Genomic DNA, 13,027 nt, shown 5'->3' with positions numbered 1-13,027 from the left:
CCCACCCACCCCTTCTTGCTTTTTCCCTTGCCACTTTTATTTCTGATAATGGTGCTTGAACTCAGGTCCTGGATACTATCTTTACCTTTTTCACCCAAGGATTAGAGGTGTGAGCCAATGGGATCCCTGGGGCCTTAACACAAATTAAAACCTTTGTAACATTATGGGCATTTTAGTGCTGTTGAATAGGGACTGTATTAATATGCTGTGGTTCTTTTTTCATTTTTCTCCTTGGATTCCCTGATAAATAGAGTAGACTTTTCCAAGTATATCTTAAGTTTTTTTTTTCCACCCCTCTTAGGGTATGCTTTACAGTGAGGGTTGTTATAAATATGCTCTCTAAGAACCACTGGAATCATAATAATAGACATGAAAATCAAGAATTGTTTCAGCAGTGGATAACTTAGTTCTGAGGAAGTGTGCACTATCAGCCAAAAATCTGGCAAACTGGTCGGGCAAGGTGGCTCATGCCTGTAATCCTAGCTACTCAGGAGGCTGAGGTCTGAGGATCTGGGTTCAAAGCCAGCCTGGGCACTAAAGTCAATGAGACTCTTATCTCCCATTGACCACTAGAAAATGGGAAGTGGGGCTGTGGCTCAAGGAGTAGGGTGATAGCCTGAGCTGAAGAGCTCAGGGACAGCACCCAGGCCCAGAGTTAAAAAAAAAAAATCTGGGAAGCTAGGACATAGAGCCTGCAGGCTGCTTCCCTACTTATCCCTAACACAGTAGGCCTTCCCCTCAGATTGGTTTACCTCAAGATCACAATCTGCTGATGTTTGAATTGGTTAAAATGTATTTACATAATATGTAAATTTACATAATATGACTTTGAAATATGATTAAAGGTACATAAATAATCTCAAAATATACCCTCACCCACAGCTGTTTCTTGAACAATCTGAGATTTGTCTTCTAAGGTGTGTCTTAATTCCATCTTGGAAAAGCCAGTTAAGACAAAACCTTACTCTACAAACATCCTTCCTCATCCTAAAGCAGTTCCTCTTTCATTTTCTGGACTGAGCCAGAGCTTTTAAACAGCACATTGCAATAGGAAGGACAGTTTTTCTCACAAGGTGAAGCAGGTGCTCTGAGAGTTGGAGGAAAGAAATGGAGACTGTTTGGATGGACTGGTGGTGGAACAGCTTCTTTTTTTGGATGAAGAGCAAGGGTTTAAAACTGACATGTGAAGGTTCAGAAGCTTCAGGGTAAAGATTAAAAATGTGAATCTTTCATAATCCTAAAACCTAGATGAGTTAGCAATAGGACTCTGATTAAGGACATCAGTGAAGTTGCTAGAGATCGATATTCTGGATTGTTGCCATTCTTCAGAACGTGAACACTCAGCAGAGCTAAAGTAAGGATGTGCATATGTAAAGACTTTTTTGTCAATGTCATCCCTTCTTGCCCCACTTTCTCCCAACCCTAACCTCAAGTTTCATAGTTAAGTTTTTACATAGTTTACATTGAATATAATGACTGCATGTTCTCTTCCTCCCTTCATTCTTGTCCATCCCTGTGACAGGATCTTACAATTCAGGCAAAGCTGGTCTTCAGCATTTGATTTTTCTGCCTTAGCCTCCCCAGTGCTGTCATATCCAGCTAGAGCCTTTTTTTTTTTTTTTTTTTTTTTTTTTTGAGAAGAGGGATTAAAATGTACATCAATCCTAGCTACTCAGAATTAGAGATCTAGACTTTCTATCAGTCTTTCTTGGTTAGCTAGCCTGGTCAAAATTAGTGTAACCCACATCTGAATCAACAAGCTGGGTATAATGGTATGGACCTGTAATCTCAGCTATAGGGAAGATTAGTAAAGTGGAGGACTAAGGTCCAAGATGGGCCCTGAGCAAAAATGTGAGACTCTGTCTGAAGAAAAGAAACAAAAAACTGAAAAGTCTAGTGGCATGGCTCAGGTAGTATAACATATGCCTAGCAGGTATAAGGACCTGAGTTCAAACCTCAGTATCCCAGCCCCAACAACAACAACAACAACAAAGGGAAGCAAAATGAAAACAAGCAAAATGTTCACCGGAGAGTTTACACTGGCTAATGAGGATCTGTATATTTGTTGCTTATGTATTCTTCCAGCATTGAGCACAACTTTGAGGACAGCAGTGGGAACAGAAGTGATTTTTATCTTCTAGAGCTCTTAGTGTGGCAACTTAAAAAAAAAAAAAAAGCACAGTACAGCCGGTCTATAATCCTAGCCACTCAGGAGACTAAAATTTGAGGATTGCGGTCAAAACTAGCTTAAGCATACAAACCACCATGAGACTCTTACCTCCCATTCCAGCCAAAAGCTGTGGTTCAGGTGGTAGAACACTTCTTGAGTGGAAAAAGCTAAGGGACAGGACCCAGGTCCTCAATTTGAGCCCCGGTACTGGTGTGCATACTCACACGTACTTCAGAAGAGCAAGGTGAATGTTTTTGCAAAGCTGGGAGAAACAGATGTAGCAGTTGACAGGTAGTTCTGCTCATGTATCAGAACTTGAGGTAGATATTGTGCACTATTATAAGCAAAACATCTGAAAAAAGGCAAAAATACATTGATTAAAAATTCATCTTTCTGATGTTGTATTTTAATTAGGCCGTGAGGTGAGGTATTTTTGAAGTTTTTGAACTCACTGGAACATACCAAAATATGGCAGAAAAGAGGTAGAGAAGCAACTTTTTGTTACTAATGGATGAATTACAGCTGTGGTAATAAGACTGAATATTAAGTAATATGCCCAAGTTCATGTGCCTTTTGTGTATAAGTACCTAATGTTTTGTTGAGGACACAGTTTATATATATTGTTTTGGTCACTATCAAGCTCTTTTCTTTGGATTACAGATTATATGATCACTATGGTTGTGGTTGCGGATCTAAGATTTAAACTCAGGCTTTTTGATTTCATGTCACAAGCTCACTATGGCTGTTTATATTGTACTTCTATTACATCCTGTTACTAATCTGTATTAGAGTGTACTTTAATTTTCTGAAGCATTTTAGAAACATATTTTTAAGTACCTGTCATTACTATGTAGCCCTAATCAAGGAAATAGTGGTGATTTGAGTCTTCTGGATAAGTGGAAATTTGGTACATCTTTCATCACTGAACACCATGCTTTCTCCTTTCATCCCACCTCCCCTTTTCCCACCTAATCAGGAGCTAGAGCGGCAGAAGGGACTTTGAGAAAAATAACTCTTAATTTGGGAAGGAAAATTGGAAACACGTTGTGATTTACTCAGCCTGGTTAACTTTCTTACCAGGCTTACTGGACGAATACTGAATATATCCTCTTTATTTGATTAATTTATGTGGCTCAACAGTTCATAAAGGTGCAGCTTTAAGGCCACATGGTGAGCTAGCTAAAACTTGAATGGATTTGATTTACAACTCATCAGCTTTGGAAATTTCAAGATTTTATTCAGCGATTTCTCTATATTATGTCTAGGTTTTTGTTTCTTTTTTTTTTGCCTCAGAGACAGTACTAAAATTGTAGTTATCTTTTCTCAAAAAATGGGTGATGGAAGCTAGGAATGTAGCTCAGTAGGAGAGTGCTTGACTATCTTGAGCAAGATTCCAGATTTTAATTCCCTGCAGTGCAGAAACGAATGGTAGCTGCCTGTTCTGCCTGTTCGCTTTGCAATCAATTAAAAAGGTTAAAAGCAAAACTTAAAGTCATTTTCAAGGACTTCTTGGTTAGCTTGTGGGGTGAGATGGAACTGTTTCTCTCCCAGGTTCCCACATCTGTTCACCAACATGGCTTTCTCTTATGAAGGTCAGAGACTTACATGGTTGTAAGCGGGGAGAGGTACTACAGAGCAGGTGAATTTTAGTGCATGTGACTGAGTAGTAGTTAAGAAGATATGGAGTTTTGTGGGAGCATTAAGAGAAGATGAGATTGAAGTGCAGCTATGTTTCTGTTTATGTAACAGATGTTTGAACCTGAATCTCTTTCCATACTTTGTACTATTTTTCTTTTATACAGCATTTGATGTTTCGCTTTTCTTTTCAGAGACTTTATGACCCATCTTGAACAACGTGATGAGTTTCTTCTCTAGCTCAAGCTATTATGAGGCCAAAAATAGATCTGGACTGAGATTGGACTTTGTGGCACAAATAGTGTTTTGTAAGGTTGTGGATGTGGTTCTTCTAACAAATAACTGTAATGTAAAAATCATTTAGAAGCAAAGCAAATGTTGGCGAGACAAAAGAGGACCTGGTTGAGTTTTAGATCTTGCTTTAGAACATTAAGCAGATGTCTGAGTTTAAAGGACCATTTGGAACATGAAATGTTTTTGTTAAAAAATTCTGTAAGCCCCATATAGTAGTAGGATCAGTGACTGCAGTACTGTAGGGACCGTGTCTATTTTACTCCCTCTTTCCCTTGACTCTCCTTTTTTTCTGTGTGTGCTCTCTTCCCTGGAAATTCAAAGCACGAAATAAGCTAGAGGGAGAGGGAGAAGGAGGGGGGGAGAGTGCAGCAACATCCATCCCCCTAAAACAAGACCTGTGTTTAGAGGAGCTATGGAAGAGTTTAGTAGTCGTAAACATGGAAAAAGTAAGAAGACCTCAATTTCATTTCTATGGCTCAAATTTAGGTAGCTTTTTGAGGCTCTTTGAGAATGAGCAAAGATACTTTTTAGGTCCCTTTAAAAAGAGTTTTATCAGGAGTGTATACAGGTGACTTGATGGGAAAAATATGGTTTATACATATTGTAAGTTTGTTAGTTTCTTATGGATTATTGGGAGAATTGGATACTCATATGCAAAAGCATGAAGTTAGAACCTCTGTATAACAGCTTTTTTCATTATAGGATATTTAGAAGAAAACACAGGGATTTTTTTTTTGTGGGTTATGGAGCTTGAACTTGGCCTGGACACTGTCCCTGAGCTCTTCAGCTCAAGGCTACTGCCCTACCCCTGGGCCTGGGTGTTGTCCTAGAGCCCTTCAGCTCAAGGCCATTGTCCTACCCTTGAGCCAAGCCTCATTACCCATTTTCTAAGGGTTAATTGGAGATAAGAGTCTCAGGTTCTTTTGTACCTGAGCTGGCTTTGAACCTTGAGCCTCAGATCTCAGCCTCCTGAGTAGCTAGGATTACAGTAGTGAGCCACCGCGCCTGGCCTGGATTCATTTTATCTTCTTTGATTTGGCAAGTGGTTTTTAGATATGACACAGCAACAACAGAAAAGTACAGCAACAAAAGAAAAACTAGATAAAGTCTATTCTAATAAAAATTTAAAAAGTGTGCTTCAAATGACACCAAGAAAGTGAAAAATAGGTCAATGATGGTATGGCATGTATTAGCTGAATGCAAATTTGATGTAAGTTTTAAAACTATACTGAGACGTTGCAGAAAAAAAGGAGGGGTAGGAGTGTGGCCAAGGGATAGAGTGCTTGCCTAGCATGCATGAAGTCCTGGGTCTGATTCCTTCGTACCACATACACAGAAAAAGCCATAAATGGCGCTGTGGCCTTGCTTGCAGGCCCTGAGTTTAAGCCCCAGGACTGAAAGTGAAAAACAAATCTATAGAATATGGAAATAATAATGTATTTCACAATAAAATGGTATTTAGAATATATTTAGTATCTGCATGTAAATATATGAATATATGTATGTATCCAATACTATTACTATGCACATATGAATGTATATACTTGCACATGTGAATACATGCATATATGTGTATGTATATATGTCTGTTGCCTAGTGAATGGATAAACAAACTGTTCTTATTTGTATAGTGGAATATTGATACTTAAGCAACCATAGGTGAATCTTGAAATTACTGTGCTAATTTAAAAGATAGCTATAGGAGACATGATATATTATCATTCCATACACCATATATCCAGATGGGCAATTTATGAAAACATATAATAAATTAATGTTGCTTAGGGCTGGTGCAGGGTGTGGATGGGTGGGCAGAGGATGCTGGGGATAATAGCCGACTGGCATAGGACTTCTTTTTCAGATACTGAAACTATTTTAAAATTGGGTATGGTGCTAACTGCAAGACATTTGATTACACTAAAACCCACAAAACGGCATACTTGGAGTAAGTAAACTATATGTTATGTGAATTATAGTAACAAAATGTCTTTTATTAGTAAAATGTTGACTCAAAAATAGCTTTGTCATATTTATATATTTGGGAAATCAATTAAATCTTGATAACTTGCCTTTGTGCAGAATCTATGTCAATATTTCATTATCACTCATTAAAGGAGCATTTTTTTCTAAGTTGAGCAAAAACTAAAATGTATTTACCTTTACACAGAGTAAAACTTTGCACATGTAGTTTGTTTCTACCTATTGAAACTCTGTACTCTAGGATGACAGGAAATAGTAATGACTAATATCATTGAGTACTTACCATGTATTGGTACTGTGTTAAGTGGTTTTCACATGTGAAATTTTATTGTAATTATATAAAAGTTACAATAGTAACCCAGGGACATAAGATTTAAGTAGCTTAGTGAAATTCAAGTAGCTGGTAAATGACTGTCTATGATACTAAGTCACAATGCTTCCTAGTAGTTTTAGCTAGATATCTTACTTTATATAATAATTTTTCTTGTAGTATATGTTTAAGAAAACTTTCTGTAAGTGAAACCATATTTTATGTATTTTAATAGTGCTATTATTTTAAATGAAAACCATATAAATCATTTCTGTTTATCAGTTTTGACAATTCTAGCATGTGAAATCAGGACACTACTATCTATTTGATTAAAACCACTGATTTTCTTGGTAGTTCTTTTGATTTGTGGGTAGCTTAATTAGCTTATTTCTACATGCTTTTCTGTGGTATTATTTTGGGGGGGAATGAAGAAAAATAACTATGAGAAAAGCCCAAAGAGGCAATTCCTGAATTCATATTAGCTGGTAATGAAAGCTATAAATAATTTTTGCTTAGGTCTGCCCTTAAGTTTGTAAATTTTTTCTGTTTTTTGTGTCTTGTTCTGTGTTTCCTGTATAATGTGCCTACCAAAATAGCCACTATATATGTGCCATTAAAATTAAATTAGTTAAAATTAAGTAAAATGTAAAACTCAGATTTTTTACTCACCAGTAACAGTTGAAGGACTTAATAGTTCCACATAATTCATGGCTGCTGTATTAGAGTTGGACTAGTGAACTGGATGTGTCTTCAGGTGGGATTAATATGTTACGTGTGATTTTATGAGAGATGTATGATAGAGGAAAAATTCTGATAGTAATTTTTATATAAAATTAACATTGGATTATGATCATTAAGACACATAGAAAATACTTTTAGAGAACAATGCAGGGAAATTTTTATGGTCTTCCTTTATTAACATAGGACCATCATTTAAAAATGAGTTGCAGTTACCTTTAGTACTTAATATTCCCTGTGAATCTGGATATTATTTTATAAAGTAATACTGATACTTTTTTTTTTTTTTTGGTCAGTTGTGGTACTTAAACTCTGGGCCTCCACTTGAGCTCTTCGGTTCAAGGCTACTGCCCCACCTGTGCAACTTCCAGTTTTCTGGTAGTTAATTGGAGATAAGAGTCTCATGGACTTTTGTGCCTGGGCTGGTTTTGAACTGTGATCCTCAGATCTCAGACTCCTGAGTAGCTAAGATTACAGGCATGAGTCATTGCGCCCGGCTATAATACTGATATTGTCACACAAAAAAGAATCTGTTAACTCTACTATCATAATGTTTGGCCTATTTAAACATCTCATTACCTTTTAAATATCTTTTTTGGCTCTTCTTTTTTCCCCTTTAAACCTAGTTTCCCCTAGTTTCATGAAAGCCTTTAATCTTGAGCAGTTCTTACATGTTTTATTTCCAGGATATGAAAACTCCATCAACATTTCTTTGAAAATTTTCAAGTCTACATTAAAGTAGGAAAAAAAAAAACCCATGTGACAAATGGGTAGCTTGACCAACTGTTAATGCTTTGCTTCATGTGCTCTGTCTTTCTGTTAGTATTCTTACTAGCCTGTCCTTTGAAATGAGTGGCAGACATCTTGATCTCTTGCCCCTAAACATTTAAACACTGCCTCCTAAGTACAGTGTTTTCCCATGAAGCCACAGAACCATGATCACATCCAAGATTTTAACATTGGCCTTTAGATGCCCTGTCTCTGTAGTATGCTTTGATCTTGGACATTTTCCACACCTCTACTTTTTTTTTTTTCTTTTGTCTTGCCTTCCACCTCTTCTTTTTTTCCTGTGTATGTGGTACCGAGGAATTGAACCTAGGTCTTTGTGCATGCTAGGCAAGCACTCTACCGCTAGGCCAAACTCCTGGCCCCCTTCCACCGCTTTTGAGAGGTTTAAGTTAGTTGTTTCATAGACTCTCACTCATTCCATCTGATTTGTGTGAGCATTTCCTGGAGAGTAATTTAACCTGAAATTTCAATGCTATTTTTGAGAATTAATTAGACTGATAAACAGTCAGTCTAGGCTACATATTTTTAGTTAGGAAGTTCCATGGGTATTTTTCATGTCAGTTCTTATCAGGGGGCACCTAGTGTTGATTATTCCAATATTAGTGAATACTGAGTTTTATCAGTTGACTAAAGTGGGAAAAGCCATTTAAAGATAAACTTCCTTTTGCAGTCAGAATGTGACTGGTGTGAGACAGTTGTTTCTTTCAGATGTCAAGTTCCACAAGCCTTTCAACAAATGGAATTTAGCATTTACTAATGGCATTTGTTAATGAACCCAAAACTGCTATTTTATTGTGATTGCATACTGGTAGTTTTCCTAATTCAATAACATTTATGTTTAAAAGGAAAAAAAATACAGACTCTATTTTTCCATTTTAACCTTCCATTTTCCTCAGCATAAAGCTTTTATTGAATTTGTTTTTTTTTCAGTCCTGGGCTTGGGCTCAGGGCCTGAGCACTGTCCTTGGACTTTCTCAAGGCTAGAGCTTTACCACTTGAGCCACAGCACTATTCCTGGCTTTTTTTCTATGTATGTGGTACTGAGGAATCGAACCTGGGTCTTTGTGCATGCTAGGCAAGCACTCTACCACTAGGCCAAATTCCTGGCCCCTTTTATGTAGTTTCTATCATGGCCTTTATTTTCTGTGTCTGACTTTATGATTTATTGAAACATATGGTAATATAAAATTCTTGAATCCAATTTCTCTAATAGTTTTTAAATGTGGAGATTGGGGCCAGGTGGAGAGAGGTAAAGATTGATTTTTTTCCATGTATTTTTTATTGTAATTAATAGAAGGGTGACATTGTATTCACCAGATAGAAGGTGCATTACTTCACATACATTGATACCCTTTCTCATGTCTTGGTCCCCATTTCCCTCCCCCACCCCCACTCCTCATCTTGTTTTCCCCCCTTCCCTATCCGATTCCAAAGAACCAAATATGCATATATCCAGTATATCAGATAACAAGGTGAAATACTGTAACAATATGAGATAACCAATGGACAGCAAAAGAGATGAGAGATAACATAGTACATTAAGGACAACAATCACACATTATATGGCTTTTGTTTCTATATCCTGGAAAGATTGATTTCTAAAAAAAATTTCTATTTTATTTTAATGTAAAGGAGGATTACAGTTATATTCGCCAGATAGAAGGTGCATTACTACTCACACATTGATATTCCTCCTCATGTTTTTGTAAGATTGATTTTAATAAAATGTTTACGGCCATTTTACTTTATAATATTGATAGACTCCTTCTTAAAAAATTTTAAATACCCTTATAGCTTCTGAAGAGTCATATGGTTCTAGAGAAAAATGTCTGCTTTTGTAAATTTAAATACAGTTCAGGAAAATTTTCTGAGTTTTTATTAAGTTCTGGGCATAGACATCAGGAATGCCATCATCCACTTAGCAGCTTTGGAAGCAAGTGTTGGAATTCAACGACATAAACTCTCCCCCACCCCTTTCTTTGCCCTTTCTTTCATTGCTTCTTTGATTTTATCACCAGGAATGGGTGTGAAATCAACATGTCTAAAATTTTGTTGCCCACAGGGAGTGATTTAAAATTCCCAGGGTAGTTTTAGAGATTGTCTTGATCTTGGAATGATGAACCCCACTTTGGTAACCCTCCGGCTGAAGTGACCTTGAATATTTAGGAGATATGTCGTTAGTCTCGAGTGGGAAGCTTTTCTTTTTTACTCTTTTCTGACTTTGAGTTAAAAAAAGCTGCATAAATAACTGAATGAAAACGAAATTATATTCTCTAAAGTTCTTGACTTAAGAGCGTATTGGAGATAAAACCCCACCTGCAAACATTAATAAGCTTTCTCAGCACTAACTAAAAAGAGTCGCATGACATTTAATTAATATTTGCTAATAAAAATATGAAAAATCAAATTTCTTCTATGTTAAGTTACTAGAATATGAGATATGTAATTGGAATAGGTTGAATATTTACCTATAGGTTCACCTTTATTTTTTTAATATATAAACCTTATTTAGTGTCTCTTAGAAAGATCATTTCTAAGATCATTGGCTTTTCAATTTCTCTTCATTCCTTTTTCTTTAAGCACCTGGAATTCTTTTCTTTTTTTTTTTTTCCCAGTCCTGGGATTGAGCTCAGGGCCTGAGCACTGTCTTTGGACTTTCTCAAGGCTAGAGCTCTACCACTTGAGTCTCAGCACCACTCCCGGCTTTTTTTTATGTAGATGGTACCAAGGAATAGATCCCGGGTACCAAGGAATAGATCCCGGGTCTTCGTGTGAGCTAGGCAAGCACTCTATCATTAGGCCAAACTCCTGGCCCTCTTTTCTTTTTCCCTTGGAGAATTTATGTATTTTTAGTTTCATCTTCTTCAGAATGTTGCCTTTATCTTGTTGCCACTTTTGGGTTTTTTTGGAGACTCAATCTGTCTTTCACCCACACTGCCCTGGAACTCAAGATTCCCCTGCTTAGATCTTGAGTGTTGGGATAATAGGATTGCACTTGCAAATGTGCACAAAAATATATATAAAAACACACATTGAATCATTTACTTCCTTTCCACATCTTTCACTTAAAACAAATTGCACTCAAGGATGATTCTTCAGGCTGGACATAGATTAAGTAAATGTTTTCCAAACAGTTTACACTCACATGCTTTTGCACCAGTCACTCTTTTTTTTTCTGGAATTTCTTTGGTTCATCTCTCACTACCAGCTCTATCTGTTTTGTTTTGTTTTTCTTTTCTGTGCGCTGGGGATGGTAGAGAGGGAATTTCATTAACTCTCATTACCTTAAAGGTGGGTTTATTTATTTGTTTATTTTTGCCAGTCCTGGGGCTTGAACTTGCGGCCTGAGCTTTGCCCTTGGGCTTTTTCAATGCTAAAGCTCTACCACTTGAGGTATACCAGCACTTCTGGATTTTTCTGTCTATGTGTGGTACCAAGGAATTGAACCCTGATCTTTGTGCATGCTAGGCAAGCACTCTACCACTAAGCCAAACTCCCAGCCCTCACAGGTGGTTTGTTACTTTGTGAGGCAGGCTGAGTGCTGGCAGTATATGCTGTGTGCACCTCTCAGAATCACTTAGAGTAGAGTCGTGTCTTATTGAAACTGCTATGTCCTGGGTGCTAAGGATAGAGGCTATGAAAGCTGTGATTCTGGGCTTTACAAAGCATCCTAGTGATTTTACTATAGAACCCAGCATTAGCACAGTTTTCTTCCCTACTGCTTGTATTAGGGAAAGCAACATACTACATAAAAAAATAGGAAGAGGTCCACTAAGTTCACAATGTTACAACAGTTACTAAAATGTCAGCATCATTTAAAAATTCTTTGGATTTGAGTACCAAAACTTTAAGAACTTACAACTCATGCCTTTAATATTGGAAATATGATCTGTTTCTCTGAACTAAGCTCCTTAGGTCTGGTTAATGTGTCCTTTGCATTCTTTAAAAAAGTGTCAGTGTCACAGGAAGCATGGAGCCTTTCACCCTTTGGGGCTTCCTGATTGTTGTTTCTATCTTGCCTTGGCCATTTAGAAGACTGGAGAGTTGGTCTCCACTGGTGTGGATGTAATCTTGCTGCAGTTACTTGTAGATGACAGGGGTTGATGAAGGGAAAGGTAGAAAAGATCTCCAATACCTGTCATAGGTGACTTTGTAAATGGGCCATTCATCATCTCCAGAGTGGCTTCTCTTGGCAGGTCAGTGTTTTGTTCTGGAATATAATTTTTGTCATAAAAGGAATTCAAAACCTACTAGCCCATTAGCAACTCAATCCTTGAATCATTTTTTTAATAGGATGTGCAGTGAATTCTAAAGCCATAAGTATTTATATTCATTTTAACACTTCAAAATGAGGATTATTACACCCCTGTTGTATTGTATAGACATTATTGTGAAAATGTAGGGGATTTTTCTTTCCCTTATGGGAAAAATCCTGGTTTTGAGTCTGGTTCTCTAATGTGGTAAAGACAGTAAGGATGTTTCCCTCACCTCTAGGACACTCTGCTTTCTTATCTGTAAAATGACCAGAGAAAGATTAGCTTTCCCCATTTAACCCACAAAATAGTGATAATAGAAGTGAGTAAAAAAGACATTACATGCTATGTTGTGAGTGATAAAATGCTAATAAATCTGTACTTTAAAATTTTATTGCTGAATGCTATTACCAAAAGAATGAAGTTTTGAACTAAAAGTCTGCTTTATTGTTGATTATAGTTTGACATTTTAACTGTTCCTTGTTTCTTATTTTATTGGTGTATTTGAAAGTTGTCTTTGCAGATATGAACTTAATGAGAAATTGTTTTCTTGTCTGTTAGAATGTGAAAATTAAAATACTAACATTTTAAAAAGCTAGGAGAAATTAATATAGTAACATTTCAAATGACATGGACTCATGCTTTCAATATTTTTTTTTTTTTTTGGCCAGTCCTGGGCTTGAGCTCAGGGCCTGATCACTGTCCTTGGACTTTCTCAAAGCTAGTGCTCTACCACTTGAGCCTCAGCACCACTTCTGGTTTTTTTTTCTATTGATGTGGTACCAAGAAATCAAACCCAGGTCTTCCTGAATGCTAGGCAAGCACTCTACCACTAGGCCAAACTCCCGGCCCCTGCTT

General features: G+C 37.0%; 1 protein-coding gene and 1 non-coding gene across 2 annotated transcripts in view; both read left to right on the top strand.

Moving 5' to 3' along the window:
* Mllt3 (MLLT3 super elongation complex subunit) overlaps nucleotides 1-13,027 on the top strand; it is a 273,764-nt gene that overhangs the window by 23,335 nt on the left and 237,402 nt on the right. The gene's annotated exons all lie outside the window — the stretch shown is intronic.
* On the top strand, nucleotides 5,266-5,337 carry LOC150065457 (small nucleolar RNA SNORD45). The gene has a single exon (XR_016535040.1). It is a non-coding gene; the product is annotated as a small nucleolar RNA SNORD45 (small nucleolar RNA).

This window comes from Megascapheus bottae, chromosome 3 (assembly GCF_031878675.1).
Source record: "Megascapheus bottae isolate mThoBot1 chromosome 3, mThoBot2.hap1, whole genome shotgun sequence".
NCBI lineage: Eukaryota > Metazoa > Chordata > Mammalia > Rodentia > Geomyidae > Megascapheus > Megascapheus bottae.
Note: the sequence above shows the minus strand (reverse complement) of the source record. Positions and strands in the feature narration are given on the sequence as shown.